We start from the raw sequence: 24,412 nt of genomic DNA, 5'->3' as shown, positions 1-24,412 counted from the left end.
TATCCCTAAACGAAAAAAAATACCAATTCAACTCTATCTTTGTAACTATAAATCTATCACCACTTTCAGTCTTTGGAGCCAAAACACTGCTCTAAAAGATACTAAATGCTACTAAACTACACCAATTAAATTGAATTAATAAAACCAATTAAATGAGTACACCTGTACTGCAAAACTGTAATGATTCAAATGAAACAAATTTGAAATGTAAGAACAGATTCAACATTTATGCAAACTGTATGGCTTAAACAGTGGGATAACAGTGCAAACAGCAAAAGTACCATTGTCCTTCAAGATTTCTTAGCTTATAAAATCACAAAGTAGAAAGAAATACAACCTGATAAATAAAGAAACAGGACAAATAAATAAAAGTTCACTGAAAATAAAACCCTATCAGTGATGACCTCTTCTAATATAAATAAAATGTGCAAATTAACCTGTGGTTGGAACATGCCACAAATTAGATACTATTGCAATTTTTTTCGTAATAGACTATCGTTATTTCATAATTTAACAACCAATTACTTCTGTTTTTGCAGACTCTGCACATAATAGATGATGTTTGCTCCTCGTCACTCTTTATAAATCCAAACCAATTCCAGAGCTGGAGCTGGAGCCTCGTTTAACGACGAGCTCCTTCCGCCATGTTTGTTACACAAAAACATCATCAACGGGAATTTATCGTTTTTACCGCGAGATGAGAAATTCTTACCGTGGGGAATTTTTTTGACGGTATATCGTGAACGGTAAAATATCGCCCATTCCTACTCCCCACACTCGAGGGCTTGCGTCAGGGAGGACCCCTGCCGTAAAGCATAAGCCAGATCTGTGTGCGGACAATGAACCTCCACTTTTTATCAGGGGAGGGATGTTGCCCAAATGTGATTACTAATAGACAGAGGTGTCAAGTAACGAAGTACAAATACTTCATTACCTTACTTAAGTAGAAATTTTGGTTATCTATACTTCACTGGAGTAATTATTTTTCAGACGACTTTTTACTTTTACTCCTTACATTTTCCCGCGATTATCTGTACTTTTTACTCCTTACATTTTAAAAACAGCCTCGTTACTCTATTTCATTTCGGCCTTTAAAAAAAAACTATCCAGTTAAATTGCTCCATCCGGATAGAGTGAATTTGGTTGTGGTTGTTTCAGATGTTCTTGTCCAGTTTTGTTCTTACATCCGTTCCCTCAGATTCCTGCAACTAAACTTGGATGTACATTCCAATAAAGGTTAGGATAAATGATAACATGCCTCTGAAGTTTGACTTTTTGCACCACTACTATAAGTATAAGCAACTAGTCATCATATCTCCTGCTCTCTGAAACACATGTTAATGCTCAATAGTACACATATATGGTTCTTTAATATTTTGCATTATACTAAGATGCATTCATTTTTAATGACTTTTGTACTTAATGGCTTTTTTCCCCCTTAGATTACTTTTAAGTTTTTTTGAAACCAGTACTTTTATACTTTTACTTGAGTAAAAAACGTGAGTTGATACTTCGACTTCTACAGGATTATTTTTAAACTCTAGTATCTATACTTCTACCTGAGTAATGAATGTGAATACTTTTGACACCTCTGCTAATAGAAGCAAGTTTAAAATCCACTTTATGTAGCATTAAAACCTCTGGCCACATGGGGGCATCATATCCCAAGAAGGTTTGTGTATGAGCCCCTGGAATAGAGCGCAATGAAGAGCACCTCTAGTGGGAAACAGTGGTGTTTCAAGAGTCTCCCGTGTGGTCAGATGTGCCGTTGTTACATATAGTGGCTTTAAAAATCTGAAAAATATATATATTCACATTTTTACGAGATATCTATTGCTCTCTTGCAACATTGGTTAGCTGGTTCAAGACGGTCTCCATTTTAAACACTCAATTTCATAAGATTAAAAGTCCAACAGGGACATGATTTATGTGTCGCACAACTTGTGATGAATAACAATAATTCTGCTCCGCATTTGGCATCGCGACTGAATTTCAGGAATGGACACATTTCCAGGCTCTTGTGGTAAATGCTTTTTGATTTCTGTTGTTTTCTGGCAACCAACATAGCATGCAAAAGAGGGAACGTCAGAATATGTGTAAAAAAAATGTAATTCTGCATTGTGACTGTCATTGTTGGACTGGCACACGACGCAGCATCAGGGCTTACATGCTTCTGATTTTCCTTTCACAAACTATCTTTTTTTCACTTTTCTTGTTTGTGTTTGAGCACCACGACTTGAGAGACAATAACTTTGATAACACGGGGCTTCTAAAATTCAGCTCCGCAGTATTAAACGAGGACCACTCCATGCTTTGCCGCCCAGCAGCTTTCCTTTTTTGAAATGTAATTTTGAACTGTTGCGAACGCTGCTTTCCGCCGTCTGAAATGTTGCGGCGTCTTAATGATGTGCTTTGGCTCATGCATGTGGACAATTGTGCAAAAAGGGGGTTTAATGAAATCTATTATTGTTTCTTATTGCAGGGCCAGTGGAGAAGTGTTTACCACACAAAACAGAATACAGCAACCCCAAAATGACAGGAAATACAGAGAGAGGGAGAGAGATTGAATTAAAGTTTTATGACTGATGAATATTTCATGTTCTGGGCAGTGATTCCCACATTCTGGTGTGTTTGTGCAAGTGTGTGTGAGTGTGTGTGCGTGTTTGCCCTGGTGTGCACCAGCCTTAGTGTGTATGTATGTGCAAGCATTCCTCTTGAATACATGCTGCATGTTTAACCCTCCGCGGACTATATTAGGACGCTACAATCACTATGAAGAGTATTTTGTCTTTGTGGCCGACATGTAATATCACACCGGCTTTTGCTCTCCTATCTTTAAGAATGACTTTATCTTCATTAAAGTCTCCATGAAGAAACTTCCTCCGAGTGTAATTACCTTTTAAAAGAAAGAGGCAAAAGTTTCTCATTATTTGCAAAAGTTGCATTTAGAGTCCAGTTGAAGCATAAATTATGGCCCAGTCAGCAGAATGCTTCTGCAAACCACAGATGCTGCTGTGCATGTTTTCTCAAAGAACCTGGCTTTTACCACATCAGATTGCACAATATTCTTCCAAATCCTAACCTAAGTTTCCTAGTCTTAACCAAAAGGCACTACAATTAAACTTAAAAAGTTGGAGCAAAGTATTTTGTCGCCCCCCCTCCTCACATGGACTTTGTTTTTGCAGAATCAACAAAGGACAACTTTTACATATCTAAGATAATCACCACATTTACTTTACAGGAATTTGGGGTTTACAGAAAATGGTCAATAAATATAAAAGACAAGATGTTGCAAAGATACAGAAAGAAGTAGTGGGGCAATAAAACAGTTTTATACCATTTTGAAACGGTTTTTATACTTGACATAGCATTCAAATGTTGCAAATATAGATTGTGTTGGCTTTGATTCAGTGTGCAGTAGTGTGATTCTTGATTAATCATTTTTCATAATAGAAGGCAAAGGCACAAAGTTGTTTGTCTGGTGTGTTTGGCATTTAATTCATTTTGATTGAAATTGGTATGTGAAGTAATCAAGACGCTTGTTTGGAAAGTTCACCTTTGTGAGGTGTGGCACGGAGAGACTGATCAATACGGAGCATTTTTGGAACTTCCATAATGTTGTTCCTAGCGTGGAAACAACAGGTTGGGAGACATGACGTTATATTTCATTGTCCATGAAAACAAATTCAAATGTTCTTCACTGAAAGCTCACAGTGAAGTTGTTGGTTTTTTTTTGCTCCTTGTGCAATAAAAGAGAAAGAATGAATTTATTTTAACTTTTTATAATGTTCTCTTACATATTTCCAGTCCCCAATTACTCAAACTTCCCAGTTTAAGGATATTATTGTATATTCCTGTTAAATCGCTGGGTCTACTTGGATGTTTTACCTATTAAAGTCAAAACAGATGACCTTTAAATAATAATTTTTTGTTAATATTACTGGCATTTGTGTAGCAGTAAGAGGTTGGAATCGTTTTTCACTGATGTATGAATTTTTCGTATGCACTCATTTGAGCAGTAAAAAACAGCTTTTCTTTACGTTGCATGAGGCAGATGCACTCTATGTTACTTCTTCTTTCTTGAGAGTGAATAATGATCACTTTCAGTTCTGTAGCTGAAATATAATAATTTTCTGTTGGCCCTGACTAATTTATGGCCTTGCTTTGTTTTGCAACGGTATTTCAGCAGTGGTTATGTGCATGCCGCTATGCTGACTCCATGTAGAAACCCCAGAGCTGCAGCTGAAGCTGGAGGGTATTGTGACATCACAGAATCAGATCAGATCACATTTTTGTCTCCCTCAGATTTCATGTTGTAGTGTAGAAGTGGGGAGCTCAGACCTGCAGGACAAATTTCAGAGCAGGCACACCCTAAAGGAGAGAGTTGGAGTGTAGTTCCGTATCACTCTGCCCCCTAAAACTGGCTGCTACGAATGGATGGGTATAAAGTTATAGTTAAAAAAGAAAAGGAACTTGATTTAAAGATAGTTTTGCACAGAACAAAGGTTGTGAATTTTTACGGTTCAATATAGGGCTGGGCGATATATCGAGATTTTAATATATATCGATATATTTTCAAACGCGATATGGTACGAGACAATATCGTTTATATCGATTTAAAAAAAAAAAAAAAAAAAAAAGAATATTGTTTTTTTTAATGATTTTGATATAGCTTATTTTGTGACAAATTAACTTGAATGTTTTATTTGAGATTTGCACAAATGTTTTGTTATTTGCACAACTGTTAACCTCAGTGGAAAAGTCTGCCTGTTACTGTCTACATTGTATTAATTGCACAGTGTATTTTAATGTAATTGTTATGCAGGAAAGGGATATTTGTTTTATTTTATTCAAGAAGCATTTTTATTCTATATATGCAGGCAGTTTATTTTTATTTTATTTGTTTTATACATTTTGATATTGTGCAGACCTCTGTTAATAAAGGTACCTGTGTGACATTTGGCTTTGTATTAAAACTGACTGTTTTTTTAAGGGTTTGCCTCAGAAAAAAATGAAGCTAACAGAGATGCTATGCTATAATGCTTTGGGGGAAACCCCAATTATGGCACAGAAAAAATATCGATATATATCGAGTATCGCCATTCAGCTAGAAAATATCGAGATATGACTTTTGGTCCATATCGCCCAGCCCTAGTTCAATATGGACGGAACAGACGAATAGTCTGTGCCAGCCGACTGTCATGTGTTTATTCGTTAATTACCACGTGCATGCTGCCACTTCTTCTCCTGTCTCCATATCTGCTCGAGCCCTTTGTGGAGCATTTTGTGACAACAGTGTTTGTCAGAAGCTTGACATACAGTTAACTAGAGCTTACTTAATCAGTTTGCCAATGAGCTAATAATCCTCCCAGCTGATTCAGTAATGGCAGCTCATGATAGGCGTTTATAAAGAGGTATGAGTCGATGAAGACAGATGTTTGCCAAGCAGTCTAGACTCTCCTCAACAATTGATTAAGTTCCCGGATCAATATGTCAGCTTGGTTTTCATGCCTGCATCTTTCCCCTCACCGATCATCAACAGTGGCTTACACTTTGAGGTAATAATCAATATTAAAAGTATTTTTAGCTTTACTTATTGATCGCAGCGCATACTATAAGTCTGAGCAAGCATTGGTTCATACATGGTTCACGGGGTGACAAAAAAATCAATATTACCTTTGGGTCTGGTGGTATACTTTGTTTTGCAAGTTGGCCTCATTTCTAAACTCATGCATAGGTTATGTGGCGCTGTCGCAGCCGGGCTACTAGAAACATTTCAGTGACTGGAAGGTCAGGCGATATCCTCCAGAGACATCAAATTTACATTTTTAATAAAAGGATCAGAACAACACATTTGTACTCGTCTTTAATGGTTGACACTGAATGCATGCTACCTCTAGAGATCCATGTTACTTTATAATAATGTACCATCAGGAGCATGCATGACCTTTGTCTTCATAATAGTGATACTGACTTGATGTTCATTATCACTGTTTCAAGGTGTGCATACTCGCCATTTTTCCTTTAATGGCTGCAGATTATTGTTAAAAATTCATCGGTAGTTAAGGAAAAAGATGAACGTGTCTTGCATTGGGGGGGGGGGGGGGGGGGGGGGCAGAGGTAACGAAGCAGAATGAAAAATGTGACCCTTTCATGCAGGAATTATTAAAGAAATGTATTATCTTTTCTTTTCCCTTACACACCACTCTGTTCTTCTAATGAATAATGTTATTGTTTTTCTTTTTTTTCTTCATCTTTTTGAGCAGGTTACTGATGTGCCCACTCCTGCGGACATCATACAGTCTATGAATTTTTGTATACATTGACGCTCCAACTAGAGCTGGGGATCGATTCAAATGTCAAGAATCGATTCGATTCCGATTCTTAAGATTCAGAATCGATTATCACCATTTGATTCGATCCGATTCAATATTGATTTGGGTTAGTGTTGCCTGGATTATATAACTGTAAAATAAAGTGAAATAATAATTTCACAATAATTATTGTGAAATAACTAAGAAATAAATAACTCAAATAGGCATTTCAATATCCATTTAAAGTGCAAAAAAAGAAAGAAATTGCAACAGCTCAAGCAGTAAACAAATTATTTTAGCTTGTCTGATTTATTCTGTCACCAGACACACAGCTGGACATGAAGCACCTGGCATTTTTCAGGTATTTCACGACAAACCGTGTCCGATAACAGAGAAACCAAACAACCTATAGTAAATATAGAAAATATGAAGTTCATTGAACTAATATAACATTTAGAAATTTAAGCTGAAATGTCCTGCATTTTCTCTAAAGAAAAGTTCATTTAGTTCAGGAGTTTTCAAAACTACTGGGACTGATGGGATTAAAGTTCACCAGGCAAAAATGTAATGATGGAAAAAAAAAAAAAAATCGATCTTTAGACATACAGATCGATTTTTAGGAATTAATATGAGAATCGATTTAGAATCACAAAATCGATTTTTTTCATCACAGGCCTAACTCCAACTGTATTTTTTCCCTACAAGTGTATTTATTCTTCTCCTGTCAAAATCAAGAGGAATCAAAAATATTAACAACATGCTTATCAATTGTAGCATTCAGCTTTAAAAAAAAAAAACTAATTTATATTTTACTTGGGAAAGTAGTTTAAATTGATGTGGGATGAAGTTCAGCCCCTCTAAAGGGCTAATTAGCTGCTAAACAATCTAAACTTTTGCATATGATAGCTTTCAATAGTTATCCACCGTAGCAGTATATATGAAAGGGTGTATATATATATGTATATATATATATATATATATATATATACGTACACGCACCTGTTGCTTTTATCTATAACGTCCACTTGTTGTAGAAACAGTCAGCTTTTAAACTCACAAAGTCTCTCCCTAAACGGGTTCATCTTCCTGCTTTCACCCGTGGGGCCACAGAGGGAATTGAACCTCTAACGCTTCAGTCTGTAAAGTGCCTTGCTCTGATGATTTACTGAGCTCAGTTGAAACAAGGAGTTCTGCCATTTGATTAATATTAGCAGGATGCAAACATCATGGATCATCACAATCTCCCTCTGCTCCCCTCCTTTCTCATTTCCATTCTTTTTTTTCTTCTGCAGTGCGGAGAACAGCATTTGCTGCATAATTGCCCACTGAGTACTCCTGACTTTCTGCCCCACCAGCACACACACACACACACAGGCGCACACTCATATATGTATTTCTTAATTTGACTTCACTCCGTGAGCTGCTCTCCACCAGTTTTATCATCAACTTGCTGAAAATGTTGGACAAACATCTCTGACAAAGACTCGGCGGCCTCAGTTTAACGAGTCTCCTTCTAATGGAGATAATATATATAATATATATAATATAAGGATTGTTCTTTTCAAAGGTTATAAGTCGGTAAAATCCAAGTTTTACAAATGAGTGTGTCTGTTTTACATGGATAATGTGTAGGGAGAGCCCACCACCCTCTCTCAGCAGTATAGTGTCATCTTAAAAGCGTTTGGTTTGATTCAAGACCTCCAGGATCATGGGCCTTCAGTTTGAAATTGTTTTGATCAAACATTTTGTTCTGTCTTTAGTGCATATACATCTTCTGGAAGATGTACTTTTTTCATTAGTTTCACACAAGATATTGGCTTTAATCCAAATAAAAAGTTTAATTTAGTCAGGATGGATAGAAAGAGCGATGCCCTTTTTTTTTTGCTCGTATCTGCACATCTCTGGATGCATTTATTTTTATCCATACATGTGGGTGTGCATATTGTTTACCAAGCTTTCTCAGGTCTCCCCCGGCGCATCATTACTGTACACGTATATGCTGTGTGTGAGTGGACGGCAGCTTCACTGAAGTCACTACCTATTCTGCTGCTCTGCTGCTTTGCATCTCAAACACTGGCACAGCATCACATGCTTATGCACAGCGACAGAATCATACACAAGCATATACAAACATACATCTATAAACATGCAGCATAATAAAACAACGTCTGTAAAATGTAAAAACAAATCTAAGTTAACTTAATTGAGTCCATGTTTTTGCACCAGTTGTGCACTTATAAAGGACTGAGGCTGGATATAATTACTTTTAAAACAACAGTTTGTGTAAAACTCAATCTGGTATCGATTTTGAAAAGCTGCATTTTATTTTATTTTATTTTAAAGAAAGGCAAGGCAAGTTCATTTGTAGAGCACATTTCATGTACGAGGCAATTCAAAGTGCTTTACATAAAAAGATAAAAGAAGAAAATGCATTAAAGTGGAGCATAAAAGCAGAAATTAAAGACAGACAGTGTCCAAATATTTTAGTATTCTTATTGAACCAGCAGCACTGGAAATTATATATATATATATATATATATATATATATATATATATATATATATATATATATATATATGAATGAATGATTGTTTATTTCGTTCAGCAGCAACATCATAAAAAAAGAACAAACATGACCAAAACAGAAAAAATAAATTAAACTATGGCTGAACGAAAAGGGTTTGGCAGAAGCATAGCTTTTAGGCGCCAAACCCTTGTTTACTATTCAAAATTTGACAAACAAACAAAACATATTCTAGTAATACAGTACTTTATAGTACTACAACAATGTATATTAACATATATATCCAGAACTTTACCAAAATTACAATGTATATTAACATAGGCTATATATCCAAAACTTTACCAAAATTACACAAGAATACACTACTATGATTGTACACATAATTATATAAATATATCTACACATGCATACCTTCTTGCATGCATACATACATACATGCATACATACATACACACCCTACAGATATACCCGAATACACACCCACATACATACCCTGATACCCATGCATGCACATGTAGCCATAAACACAAGGATTATGTACCCAAATAATCCAAACTACTATTAACTGAACGAGAAAAAAAATAAAGTAATAAACTATAACATTTTATACTTTTCAAAGGTGCACCATTTAAACTTTTTTTTCAACTGGACAACACTTTTACTATCTTTTATTTCGTCTGGTAAACTATTCCACATTTTTACTCCATAGACTGAAATACACATTGTTTTTAGCGTGGTACGAGCACTTGGTTGTTTAAATTTCCCCTTCCCTCTGAGGTTATACTTTCCGTCCCTTTCCGCAAACATTTTTTGAAGATTTCCTGGAAGTACGTTATTCCTTGCTTTGTACATGATTTGAGCAATTTTGCAGTCAACGATATCTTTGAATTTCATTGACCTGGATTTATATATATATATATATATATATATATATATATATATATATATATATATATATATATATATATATATATATATATATATATATATATATATTATTATTATTATAAAAAATATTAAAAACAAAAAGAAAACTCCATATAAACAGTATGTCTAGCAACTGCCATGATAATTACCATCAAATGTTTTATAATATTTACTCATGGTAGAGTTATACTTTATAAATACAAGAGTGGCTGTCCGTTTTAGGATATAACTGCTTTTTTGAAAAATGAGACGACATAACTGTGACCAGATCTGGGAATATTATTCAGCAGAAACCAATAAGGCTCCTGCTGACAGAGCTGGGAGGTCATATTAAGATGAGATCAAAATAAATAAATAAATAAAGTTGTGAGTTTCCACGTTGGGATTCAGAGTTTTATGACGAGGTCTGCACATTTCCATGAAAAGAAGATGAATATTCTGCATGCTGCACATAGTTAAATGTGTTGTGGAGTAAGTGTAGGTGTTTTTACGGGGCTTTGCGAGAGTGCGTGGTGTTTCTCAGCGTGTGCTCGCCAGCCACTAGCCCTCGTGTCTTCTGACACCCCGCTCTGGCTTTGCTCTCGCTGTTTCGCTGGCTGACGCTGCTGGCAGGAGTCCTGAGGACCGACGGGGGGAAACAATCCCAACAAAGTGGCAGAAATTAATGTGACTAATTAACACCATGTTGATTATTTGTAAATGGCATGTTTGGGTACACATTACTTGAGAGACATATGCTGCTTGTCCTGTTCACCTAAACAAGTGCCAGCTAATCTGTATCTCTGGAGTGCCTTGCAGTTGGAGACGAGCCAATCAGCACGGCGCTGCAAAACCAAAACACGTGAGAGGCAGAACAGAGTTCTGAGGTGAAGAGGAGTGTAGTCTCCATCATCATTACAAAGTTTGCTAGGCTTGTGTTGTGTTGGTCAGTGTTGCCATAGTGTGATAATACTGTGAGGAGCCAGCAGTGAATGTTTAAAAAAAACTAACTTGGAAGACATTTTTGTCCATAAATTCAAATAATGAACTAAAATGGTAAAGTTTCTATGTTGGATTTATGGAGCCTTATTTCATTTTTTGACATCTTTGTTTGGCTGAAAAAGCAAGTAATAAGAGGACATTATATTTTACTCCGATTGATGTTGCAACTGATTGATTTCAATGTTTTCTGATGCTACAAATGTTTTAGTAATAGTTTAAGGCCCCGTTTACACAGAGCAAAAAACGGTGGCGTTTTCATGCGTTTTGGCCGTTCGTTTACACAAAAACGAAGCTCAAAGTCACCAAAAACGATCATTTCTGAAAACTCCAGCCAAAGTGGAGATTTTCAAAAACTCTGTTTTCACGTTTGCTTGTAAACGGAAGGAAACTAACTTTTAGGCTTCAGAACGTCAAATTATGCAACAGAAGCGTCACCAGCATCATTTGTGCGACCTGTGTTTACAATTTGTTTGGCCACCGTCAATATTTTCTTGTATTTTACCTGTTTTATATTTTAAAGTCACACTTAAAAGTAACTCCAGGAAGTAACTGTCAGTCAAGGCTGATTTACACATACCGGCTATGTGTAAATGTGGCCTAAGTTCATCCATTCCAACTCGGTACGCCACAGTCACCCCGTGACGTAGTAGCTCGTTCTCCGATAGGAAGGTCGGCAAAGAGGTCACACGCCTGAATAAATGGGGAACATTTCAGCAGCTAGCTCAAAAACTTTGAAAAATGAATACCAAAAACCCTAAAAAGGAAATCTGGATAAAAGATTAATAAATAAATTGTATATTTCAGCTGTCTGATTAATCAAAGGGAACTTTATCTGTCTTGAAATACAAAAACCAGAAGTGACTTTTTTTTATTTCAAATTACAGAGATTCTGTTGGTCGGCAGCGACACCCAGGAGTTTCTTAAGGTGACGTTTTACTTTAAAATTACTTCCCAGTAGGGCTGTGTGATTAATCGATTTTACATCTAAATCGGATTTATTAATCAAGACGATGTTAAAAAAAGGAAAATCGGAAAATGGATTTTCCTTTTTTGCAGCTGGCTGCATTACAGACAGAGCTCGTCTAGTCATCTTTGTTTGGTCAAGAAAATTGTAAATGTTGTCACTTTACTAAACTCAAGGAGGATTTACAGTATCTTTCAATTGCACTTCATTCCCAATAGGGAAATTTGTTTGCTATTTTTCTTTAAAAATAAAGATAAAATATTTGAAAAAATGTATTCAATTGTCTTTTGTAGTTTTACCAAAAAAATCGAAATCGAAATCGGGTTTTCAGAGAAAAAAATCTGGATTTTATTTTTGTCCAAAATCGCCCAGCCCGTGACGTAGTAGCTCGTTCTCCGATAGGAAGGTCGGCAAAGAGGTCACACGCCTGAATAAATGGGGAACATTTCAGCAGCTAGCTCAAAAACTTTGAAAAATGAATACCAAAAACCCTAAAAAGGAAATCTGGATAAAAGATTAATAAATAAATTGTATATTTCAGCTGTCTGATTAATCAAAGGGAACTTTATCTATCTTGAAATACAAAAACCAGAAGTGACTTTTTTTTATTTCAAATGACTGAGATTCTGTTGGTCGGCAGCAACACCCAGGAGTTTTTTAAGGTGACTTCCCGGATAGCAAAAGGTCTTAATTCAGTGATGAATTATGGTCTGATAGGTTGATTTTTGGTTAAGGTCGACGATTGATGGCAGATCAACCGTCAACCAATCATCCAATTCTAGCCAATCAACCAATGTTGAAAAGATGTAAGGAATCAATGTTGTTTTGTTGTTGAATTTTAACGCCACCATCTAATCAATGTTGAATTAACGTATGCTGTTTGTATGACTGAAATGTCAGGCTTCATCGTGGATTCATTATTTCTGCACAACCATATTTCAACGTTGATCCACTCATATTATTTTGGGTGTCACCAGAGCCAGGTGGTCAAAACCAAACTTACTAGAAACTGAAAAGACGAGTAGCGTCTTATTTCACAGAGAAAAAAACCAAACTCCAGTATCGTTCTTTGCTCAGCAGATCTTATACAACTATCTTATCCACACCAGCCTCCTTATCAGCCACCATTCTTTACTGTCGTCACACTTAAAAGCTGCCGGGTGTCCGGGACACTGATCGCTGAGGAACAACCTCAAACACACGCACACGGCGGGAAACCCTGAAAGATTTAATTCTCTCATGACTCTAAATCCTCGAGATTCCAGCTACATCAGAACGTAACCTTGGTAATGTACCTACCTGCAAACTATAAAATATGCATGCGGCTGTGGACATTTGATAGCTTTGTGAGAGAAAGAAAGAAAAAAGATCAATCAATGGATAAGTTACTCCGGATTTATTTTTGATATTATTTTTGCTTCATATCTCTTTCTGAACATTGTAAATGAAATAAAATCAAATGTACTAAAGAATAGAGTGATCATAAAAGCTAAAAAGCAGCTGAGCTTTTTGTGTGGGGAAAAAACACCAGATCTGTAGATGCTCTAAAGAGTGCCATGATATGAATGACTGATACTCTTCTCAGGTATTATCATATAGTAGATTAAAATACACCAATTGTAAGAAGAATTCACCAGGCAGCCTGATGGCCTTTAAAAAAACCTTTAAGCAAGACAATGACATTTATAGACTTGCAGGACCCCAGCTTACGCATTTGACTGCTACGTAAATATTGAATCGGGGGAGCTTAGAAAAGATTCGAACCCCGGCCTTGAAGCCATCTGAGGAGAACACAAGACTACTGGGCTTGAAATGATGCAGGACTTGCAAGCATGGCTACAATGACATGCTTATCTATCACTCTGTCACCCCGGGGGCTACGCACGCTGGCTTTTATTGGGACAGTTTTGGTTGAGAAGAAGCAACCAAAACTCCTGCACGGTTTGGTGAGATGGGCAGGTGAGCGTATCTGGGGATCACCTGAGCGTCCCCCCCCCTCCCTCCTCCCTCTGTTTTCCCGTCTCTTCATACTTTTACCCCTCAGCGAGTCTTCTTTCCTCTCATTGACAGTCACTTATTTTTTTTTTGCTTTTAATCTTCCCACCTAGTTTCTGCACCCTCTTACTGTTTCTCTCTTTTATTCCGTACTCGTTTTTTTTTTTTTTTTTTTTTTCCCCCCTCTCCCAATCACCCCCCCCGCCCCTCCACCCTCCACCCCCCTCGTCTCCTCAGAGCTCCTCCGCATTAGCAGTCAGCTCCACTCCTAGACATACTTTGTTTTTCAGCCGCGGTGGAGACCGAGCGAGGGAGGCAGTGAGATGCAGAGAGAGCGGAGGAGAGGAGAGGGAGAGGGAAAGAGCGAGAGCGAGAGAGCATCATTTACACAGTCATCCAGGCCGAGCGCACCCTGCAGCCTCCCCATCCCACCTCCCCCTCCCTCCCACAGTCACTGCTCATACTGCCAAACATTTTATGTGTTATTTAGTCATGCCTGACTTTATCGAATTTGAAAAACATGCCAGTCCATCCCCCCCTCCTTTCACCCTCCCGCCCCTCCCCATTAATTCGCCCAACATCGTCCTCATCTCGGACACTCCACCATCCAGGTCTGACCACATGAAACCTCTCAAGCCCCCTCTCCTCTGGGACATTTCACTTCTAAATGAAGTTTTATTCTCCACCTCCTGACCACCCACCCCTCCGTTGGGGGGAAACAGAGAAAGAGCATAATTCTGGCCAGCAGAGTGTTGACTCTAAGATGGATTATTTCTGCTTGAAATCAGAGGCCATGTGCTGCTGGATAATGTGGCTGCCCCAATTTTTTTTTTTTTTCCTCCCTCTTTTTTCCCCACACCAGTGTTCTAATGATGGAGGTCTGACGAGCAGGAAAATGCAGAGCAACAGAGAGACTTGTTCCACTCGGTGGAAGAACGAGAGCCTGAAGGAAAATCCCAACGTTCTTTGCCTCAATCATGCCAAAGTCAGGGTTTAGGCTTGTTTTGATTCGCTGTTATTTAACAGTCCAGTGTCGCTGGGTGGGCAGAGCGGCTAAGTGACACTTGCAGGATTAGATAGTTGATTCCCAGTTAAAACCAATGATGCTGAATAGAAGACAGAAACACAGATGAGGGATGGGAATAAGTTTGCTTCTCAAGCTCTTTGCTGGATGTGACATGCACAGTCAGAGTGGATCACAATTTTATTATTTTATATCCAGATTTGTTGATTTTTCATTTTCACAAAATATTTGTCACAGATTTTTTTATATAAAATGTATTGCGTTTAGCTGTACAAGGTAGATAATTTATCATGACTTAGTTTAATGATGATTGTGTCAATAAATATACAAAAGATAAGCTTTTTAGCTTTAGTAAATTATCATTGTTCCTCCTTCATGAGTTGAATATACAGTGTATATATATATATATATATATATATATATATTATTGCTGTCAAGCGTTTAAAAAATTGAGTGACTAATTAATTAAGATCAGTAATTAATTAATCAAATTAATCTCTTTTAATCTCACCTAAAAAAATATATGTAAATCTGTAAAAAATAAATAAAAAAAATATGTATAAATAAAATATATATATTATATAAAATATATTCAATATATATGTATATATATATATATATATATATATATATATATATATATATATATATATATATATATATATATATATATATATATATATATATATATATATATATATATATATATATATATATATATATACATATACACATACATACATATATACATATATGGACCTGAGTCTGGTTCTGCCAGACGTTTCTTCCTGCTAAAGCAGAGGGTTTTTTTCCGCCTCAGTCGCTTGGTTCTTGGTCAGGACTGGGGAGAGAAATGTTTTTAGCTATCTCTCGGGTTCCTTAGCTCAGCAATTATTAATATTGGTATTTTTATTGGCTGTGCCGGTAACTGTACTAAATTGGAATGAGTTGGATTGTATTCTTGAAAAGCCTTAAGATAATTCGGGGCTATGTCAATAAAGATGAATTGCATTGAAAGCTGTACTATGAACATTGAACGTCTGTTGTTTGACTTAAGATCGTCTAAAATGTCATACGTCAGAGCTGTAAAGTCTGGTATTTTATGCTTTAAACCACCTGGGGCAGCTCGTAAACATCCTGTATGGGAAAGAAAGGTGCATCCATTTATCATCATCAATATCAGCCCTGGTTTTGTGCTACTGTGGCTGTTGTGACCCTCCTTTAATTGGTCACATTATTGTATGAAGCTTGATTTGCTTGATTTTAAAGCTGCACTGAAAACCCATCTTTTTTCTCTCGTGTTGTTTTGTACTTTTTATATTGTTGTTATGTATTTTAACAGTAAAGCACTTTGGTCAACTTAGGTTGTTTTAAATGTGCTTCATAAATAAACTTGACTCGACTTGATTTACATTTAAAATCAAATTTATACAATTAAATAGAGATGGTATTTGCATATTCACAATAGAGGTCATTGAAAGTTTGAAGGTGGGAGAAAAAGTCAGTTCACGATGAGGCAGAAGCTTGCTTTGATTCCCTGTGCATTTGATGAGTTGTTGCCCTTGAGCAAGTCAGTTTGCTCAACTGGAACTGGCCAGTGATGTTTGGGTGAAGGCTGTGTTTGCAGAGCAGCTCTCAGGTGTGTCTCTGTGCAAGAGTGTGAGCCCGGGCGCTGCTGGAAAATGAGTATGGGAGATGCAGGCTCTGTTGGGATATGTCACCAAGATGGAATTCTGGGTCGCTCTGCAGATTGGCTCTGCACATTGGCTCTGCACATCTGCTCCAAAAAGTGACTGAAACTGCAACTGTGAACTTTTTGCAGTAACCTGAGGAGGCTGGAGTTTCTTTAGCAAGTGAAAGCTGTTTGATGCAGCTGCTCTCCGCTGGTGCTGTGCAGATGTCTGATCTGCATATTTAGTTGTGCACCAACACAATCTTGGTTTATATTCCAAATTAATTTTGTGCATTAATTTCACATTTTTACTTTTGACAAAAAAATATCCAAAATGGTTATGACTATGACTTTTTATGGTTCTTCAACAATTATTTCAATAGAAATCAATGTTTTGCACATTTGCCAGCCATACTGTCATGATGTTATTGTAGATCAAGGCTCGGCAACTCGCGGCTCTTTAGCACCGCCCTAGTGGCTTCCTGGAGTTTTTTCAAAAATGTTTGACCTCTTTTTCCTTTTTTTTTCTTCTTTTCTTCTTTTTTTCTCTTTTTTTCTTCTTTTTTTCCTTATTTTTCTTCCTTTTTCCTTTCCTTTTTAATCTCGACATTTCGACTTTTTTCTCAACATTTCGACTTTTTTCTCTGCATTTCCACTTTTTTCTCACCATTTCGACTTTTTTCTCACCATTTCAACTTTTTTCTCAAGATTGTACTTCAACATTAATCTTGACATTTCGACTTTTTTCTCGACATTTCGACTTTTTTCTCGAAGTGCATAAAAAATATATATATATACCCCCAGTTATAACTAATATAGATACATGCAGCATGTGTTTGCGTTCATTCTAAGGCTTATACAAGACTTTTTATTTTTTGCGGCTCCAAACATATTTGTTTTTTGCGTTTTTGGTCCAATATGGCTCTTTCAACATTTTGGGTTGCCGACCCCTGTTGTAGATCCTAGTTGTTGTTGTCTCGCTATTGGCAGATTTGATATTTTTGATTAGTTTGGGACTTTTGGTCTGATAAATTCTTAGACATTTAATAAGCAAAATATGCCATCAGTAATATAACTGAGTTTTTACACTGGATCTGAAGAGAACCTGCTTTAGTCTCCAAAAGGTACAGTAGGTCAGACAGCCAATATGTTATGCACATACAGATACATAAACCCAGTGTGACATCAAACATACAGTAGGTCTTCCAAAGAGGTGGGTTTGAAGCCCAATTTTTGGTGCTAGGGCTGACACCATATTAGCAGGACTGGACCGTACAGCATCCGTTAATTCAGCCGATGGGCTTCACGAGCAAGCCTGCAGGTAGACTATAAAGGGGATGTATAAAAGACTGGAGGAACCAGTGCTGCGTACCTCTGACTTTATGGCTAATTTACATGTCCTTTTTAGGATCCAGTGACATTAGAAGCAAAATTCAGCAGAAGCTGGAAGAAGAAGACTGTAGACGTAAAGAAGAGTCGCTACCTGATAGGAATGGGCGATATTTTACCGTTCACGATATACCGTCGAAAAAATTCCCCACGGTAAGAATTTGTCATCTCGCTGTAAAAACGATAAATTCCCATTGATGACGTTTTTGTGTAACAAACATGGCGGAAGGCGGATCTTAGAGCGAGGAGCTCGTCGTTAAACGAGGCTCCAGCTCCAACTCTGGAACTAGTTTGGATTTAAAAAGAGAGACGAGGAGCAAACATCATCTATTATGTGCAGAGTCTGCAAAAAAAACAGTGAGTGCAAAGGATGGCAATACGGTTTCTTTATTTATCAGGTTGTATATTTTTCTACTTTGTGATTTTATAAGCTAAGAAAACTTGAAGGACAATGGTACTTTTGCTGTTTGCACTGTTTAAGCCATACAGTTTCAAACTTGTTTCATTTGAGTCATTACAGTTTTGCAGTATAGGTGTACTAATTTAATTGGTTTTTATTAATTCAATTTAATTGGTGTAGTTTAGTAGCATTTAGTATTCTTTTAGAGCAGTAATTTGGGGGCTCCAAAGACTGAATGTGGTGATAGATTTATAGTTAAAAAGGTGGAGTTGAATTGGTATTTTTTTTAATCGTAATTTTTATCGTTATTGGGATAAATGCTAGAAATGATAAATCGTGATATATTTTTTTGTCCATACCGCCCATCCCTACTACCTGACCATTCTGAACCTTTGTCTTACTTTCACTTCCTCTTCTTGAGAACCTTTCTGCGGCTCAGACTTGGCTCCTGAGGAGACTTGCAGCGTAGTCTGTGGGCGGAGCCAGGGTCGGCATTTTAATGATCTCCATTCACCGAGTGAGGAAAAAGTTATGTCACACCCGGGAGAGGCCGTGAGAGGCTATAGTAAAAATTCCATAATGTAGTTTTTATTAGATTAACAGCTGCTGGAAGGGGACTTTTAGTAGCTTTGAAAATGAGCACTATGAATTTAATTTGTTTTAATTGTTTAGTGTGATCAGGACCATTTAGATTCTGTTCGTTTGAAAAAGGCATGCACATGGCTTTTAAAAGTGAACCTCTTGACCTGTTTCAGTGTCTTCTGTTGGAAAGACGACTAGTAAGAAGATTTGATGTTCTTAGTGAGGAGGCGGAGTGGGATTTCAGCTGATTTCTGTAGAGGCAAAGGACTTCTAAGACAAGAATAACCCTGAGCTCTACAGAGCTGAAGTTTTGTCAAAGATAGTTTTAAAATCTCTTCATGAGGGGGGACCCCGTGAAAGCAAAATGTCTAGCGAACCCGTTCAGAAAATACACAACTGATATTTTCAGAATCAAAAGTCAAATTTGGAAAAGAAAGATGGTTTTCAACATCTCTGTATTGTGTAAAATCCACCCCCAGTTTTCAGGAATCTGCTTCTTCCACGGCTCCACGTCGCATCCATAATGTAACAGTAAATGTAAGCCTCATACGCCGCGTTATCCGGGCTTCTCCTTGAACACACAGGAGATAGAAACCAGACAAAGCCTGAGGGCTGGAAAACGCTGGAGACGCTTCTCTACCTCCCTGACTCCTCCTCCACTTTTTATCAAGCAGCCTCCTCACTGTCTCTTCAGGCTTCTGCAGAAACTTTGCACAGCAGAAGTTGTCCATCTCAATAAGTCAATTTAATGGCGCACTAAGTCCCAGAAATCTGGTTATTCTGAAAAATCTATGAATACACTCTTCCCTCTCACTTTCCTGCGCAGCCTCACTCAGATGAGGAATATTCAGAGCTCAGGGTAGGTCTGATATGAATTGCCATATCTTGGAGAGAATGGGGCGGAGAGACCAAAATTTATGATAGTGTCTGTTGTTTCAGGAAAATCTTTAATCTTCAGATGTGTTGGGAGATTTCAACTCGCCTCTTTGCGGGGGAAGATTTACTTGACACTTGCATAAAGGAGGGATCAGACTCAGTCTGAATGGCAAATAGCTGCTCTGAAGCTCAGCTCCGTTTACGGGACACAGCGCGATGATAGATTTCAGGGGGGTAAAAAACGAGTAGCATCTATTAATCTGTCCCGTAGCCGTTGCACGGAGAGCTGAGATTGATAAAGTGACCTCAGTCAGAAGGACAACTGCTGCTCAATTTATATATTCAATTTCAAGTTGATTCAAATGTTTCATCATTTTTTTTATTTCATAGTTTCAATATAACAGTTAGGCAATAGTTCAGTCAAGAAAAAGCTTTTTGTGCTTTGCATAAGGCTGGATGTAAATAAATGCACGTGCTGCATTTTGAGTATGGATTAGGGATGGGCGGTATGGACTAAAAAATGTATCACAATAATTTCTGGCATTTATCCCGATAACGATAAAAATTACGATTAAAAAAAATACCAATTCAACTCCATCTTTTTAACTATAAATCTATCTCACTCTCAGATCCGCCATGTTTGTTACACAAAAACGTCATCAACGGGAATTTATCCTTCTTTCTTTCTTTCTTTCTTTCTTTCTTTCTTTCTTTCTTTCTTTCTTTCTTTCTTTCTTTCTTTCTTTCTTTCTTTCTTTCTTTCTTTCTTTCTTTCTTTCTTCCTTCCTCCTGCTCTCTCCTTCCTTCTTCCCTTCCTCTTTTCTCCCTTCCTTCTTCCTTTCCTTCTTTCTTTATTCCTTCCTTCCTTCCTTCCTTCCTTCCTTCCTTCCTTCCTTCCTTCCTTCCTTCCTTCCTTCCTTCCTTCCTTCCTTCCTTCCTTCCTTCCTTCCTTCCTTCCTTCCTTCCTTCCTTCCTTCCTTCCTTCCTTCCTTCCTCCTGCTCTCTCCTTCCTTCTTCCCTTCCTGTTTTCTCCTTTTCCTTGTTTTCTCCCTTCCTTCTCCCCTTTCCTTCCTTCCTTCCTTCCTTCCTTCCTTCCTTCCTTCCTTCCTTCCTTCCTTCCTTCCTTCCTTCCTTCCTTCCTTCCTTCCTTCCTTCCTTCCTTCCTTCCTTCCTTCCTTCCCCCTGCTCTCTCCTTCCTTCTTCCCTTCCTGTTTTCTCCCTTCCTTCCTCCTTTCCTCGTTTTCTCCCTTCCTTCTCCCCTTTCCTTCCTTCCTTCCTTCCTTCTTTTTTCCCCTTCCTTCCTTGTTTTCTCCCTTCCTTCCTTCCTTCCTTCCTTCCTTCCTTCCTTCCTTCCTTCCTTCCTTCCTTCCTTCCTTCCTTCCTTCCTTCCTTCCTTCCTTCCTTCCTTCCTTCCTTCCTTCCTTCCTTCCTTCCTTCCTTCCTTCCTTCCCATACATTGTGCGTGGATTTAACGCAGAACCATAAATCAGCTTTAAACAAAAACATCATCAATGGGAATTTATAGTTTTTACCGCAAGATGACAAATTCTTATCGTGAGGAATTTTTTTGACGGTATATCGTGAACGGTAAAATATCGCCCATTCCTAGTATGGATCATATTTGAGGGTGTTCATTAAGATCCCTGAAAAGGTTTCAGGTCCAGGACTCACATGGGCCTTTCAGACCTGCAGCCGACTGTTTGTGATGAACAAAGAGGTCAAATCAAATGAAAAAGCAGCAGACAAAATATTATAGGCTCTTAGAATTCATTCGGATCATAAGGAGTACATACATAATAATATAATATAATATAATTCATCTGTGTGTCATGAAGTGTCATGAAGATGAAATTGTATTATGGCTTTCACAATAAATCCAATAATACATTTCACACATTTGACTTTCTTTGTTTTCGAGTAAAAAAAAAAAAAAGTGAAATTACATCATTTTTGTAAAAAGTTTTGTTTGTTCACACAAATATACACATTTATCAAACATCTTTGATCAGGCATCGGACTACAACAGTTTGTAGCACTGATTGAGACGTCAAAAAAACAGGAATGTTAGCTATGTACTGATACTGAAAAGAAATTGTATGCAATTTAACACGGCACAACTTTTGTCATTTTATTTTAGATTATATTTATTTGAAGAATGCAACCGAGTCCTCGACTGGAATAAATATAACTCCAGGCAAAAATAAATAGGAAGAAAGAATTTTTGAAAAATGTTAAAATGAGAGGGGGACAAAAAAACAATCCCAGACGCAGGGCTTTGTTATTAACAGCCGAACATCCTGAACATCCTTATTTCATTAGTCATACTTACAAACAACGGGAAGAAGAAAGTTGTTGGCAGAGGAAAAAAAAGGTGGAATCACTTAGTCATGAGAAAACAGGATTAAATCACCACCTTATAATATAATTTCCTAAAGCAAATATCTGCACAAGTTTGAATATGCTAATTAATTTGCTGTTGTGTAAGGCAACGTAGGCCTTAAAGGCAGGATAAGCGATTTCTGCATGTGATTTTTGGACAAAGCATCAACAACACATGCAGAGCTGACTCCTCCCCAGAGAAACTCTCTGTCAGGATCTCTTCACCAAACCTCCTCACCAGTACTCGAGTTGTAAAAAAAAATCAGGGGGGATGGTGGATTTTATCATATGGGGACAGATAATTTGTGCTGATTACAAATAATATAATATATTACAAATAATAGCAGTGACCAAAACACCTGCAGAAATACTGCAGGAATGACATAGCAGCAGTTAAATGCAGCCTTCTGTAAGCTTTAAATATCCACTGGGCTTACATCAAATACATCAAAACACAACAATAAAAACAGTTTTCTGAACTTATCAATATGACTCTATCCTTCACAGGATAAGTAAAATGGATCACTGCAAAAACTCAAAATCTTAACAAGAATATTTGTCTTATTTCTAGTTAAAATGTCTCATTTTAGAAAAAAAATCTCATTAAGGCTGAATTATGCTTCTGCGTCAAAACGACGCCGTGTCTACGGCGTGTGGTTTCTGTACACGCAGAGGACACGCCGTCACATGCGCCGTCAGTGACGTGCACCTCCCGAAAATTGTAACTACGCGTCGAGGAGACGCCGACCACACGCAGACCGAGAGGGCTGTGATTGGTTCGTTTGAAAGCGAAGCATTTCCGGTTTCCGGTTTGAAGCAGTAGTGAACTTCCAGGGCTTTTTTCTTCGTTTATGTGTGATTTTTTTTGTTTTTGTTTTTTGCACAATAGTTGTCCTTATTTCTTTGATTTACTGTGACCGGAAAAAGTCGGATAAACCATTCATAAAAAGATCGCTAACTAGTGGCCGCGGGGGGTACTGCACCGCGACCAAATGGAGAGACGGAGAACTCTGAACGATTCGTGACGGCGTCACGACTGCGCCGTGTGCTCTGCGTGTGTGTGACGCAGAACCATATTTCAGCCTTTACACTTAAAACAAGAATCATCACTGGAAAAAAACAACAATTTTCATCTGTTTCAAGTAGATTTTCACTTAAAATAAGTAAAAAAAATCTGCCAGTGGAACAAGATTTTTTGCTTGTAATGAGAAGATAAATCTTGTCCCACTGGCAGATTTTTCCTACTTATTTCAAGTGAAAATTTACTTGAAACAGGTGAAAATTGTCAAATAAGTTATTTTTCTGGTGTTATTTTTCTGGTGATGACTCTAAATGTTTAAATAGCAGTAAAACCACATTCATTGATGAAATTACATAAGGGATGGAAAGGGGGGATGGCAGTTTTACAGGGGGGGATGATTTGGACCGTTTTTATTTCAGGGGGGATGCCATACTCCCTCATCCTCCCTCAACTCCAGTACTGCTCCTCACCACTCACTAGTACGACCCCCCGCCCTGCTGGCATTTATTGGCTGAATCAATGATTGTTATTTTTTTGGAATCTGTCAGTTTCCAATTTCCAGAGCAAAGGCTGTTTATCAAGATCAGGTTTTGTATGTATAGTGTACGTACAAGAATGGGCAGCTATTCTTGTACTCACTCAACTCATATATAATGAAGAGATAATATGAGTTAGAAATAGTGTAAAATTGCCTACCCTACCTTTAAAAAGCTGTTGCTTCTAACTGATCAACACGGAACATAAAACAAGCTGCTAAATTTCTAGAAAGGATAATAAAACTCTTTCCAAAGGAAATTCAGCATGGAGATTGGTTAAAGATATTGGTTTTCCCCAGTCGGCTGTCTAAAACGTGGAGCAGGTACAAACTAAATACAAAGCTTGTAAAGGGACGCGTGCAGGTGTAGACCAAAGGAGATGTCTAAATGTCTGCAAGGAAAACTCAAAGTAATATGCTGTGTAAATAAAAAATGCACAACAATAAAAGTCAGAAACAGAAACAGAGCGTTAGTGTGTGCTGAAAGAAAGGTTAATGTTTGTAGTCTATATGAAATCAGCTGAAAAAGAAAACAGGATTTAAAGCTGCACTCCACATTTAACCCAGCACCTAAATACCAAAACACCAGTACTGGAGTTGAGGGGGGATGAGGGGGGATGGCATCCCCCCCTGAAATAAAAACAGTCAAAATCATCCCCCCTTTCCATCCCTTATGTCATTTCATCAATGAATGTGGTTGTACTGCTATTTCAACATTTAGAGTCATCACCAGAAAAATAACTTATTTGACAATTTTCACCCAGTTCAAGTAAATTTTCACTTGAAATAAGTAGAAAAATCTGCCAGTGGGACAAGATTTATCTTCTCA

At 37.5% G+C, this 24,412-nt stretch overlaps 1 protein-coding gene across 5 annotated transcripts in view; it reads left to right on the top strand.

The window, feature by feature from the left end:
- ldb2a (LIM domain binding 2a) overlaps positions 1 to 24,412 on the top strand; it is a 153,649-nt gene that overhangs the window by 72,506 nt on the left and 56,731 nt on the right. The gene's annotated exons all lie outside the window — the stretch shown is intronic.

Source organism: Cololabis saira, chromosome 7, assembly GCF_033807715.1.
Source record: "Cololabis saira isolate AMF1-May2022 chromosome 7, fColSai1.1, whole genome shotgun sequence".
Lineage (NCBI taxonomy): Eukaryota > Metazoa > Chordata > Actinopteri > Beloniformes > Belonidae > Cololabis > Cololabis saira.
This window is presented reverse-complemented; position numbering and strand designations above follow the sequence as displayed.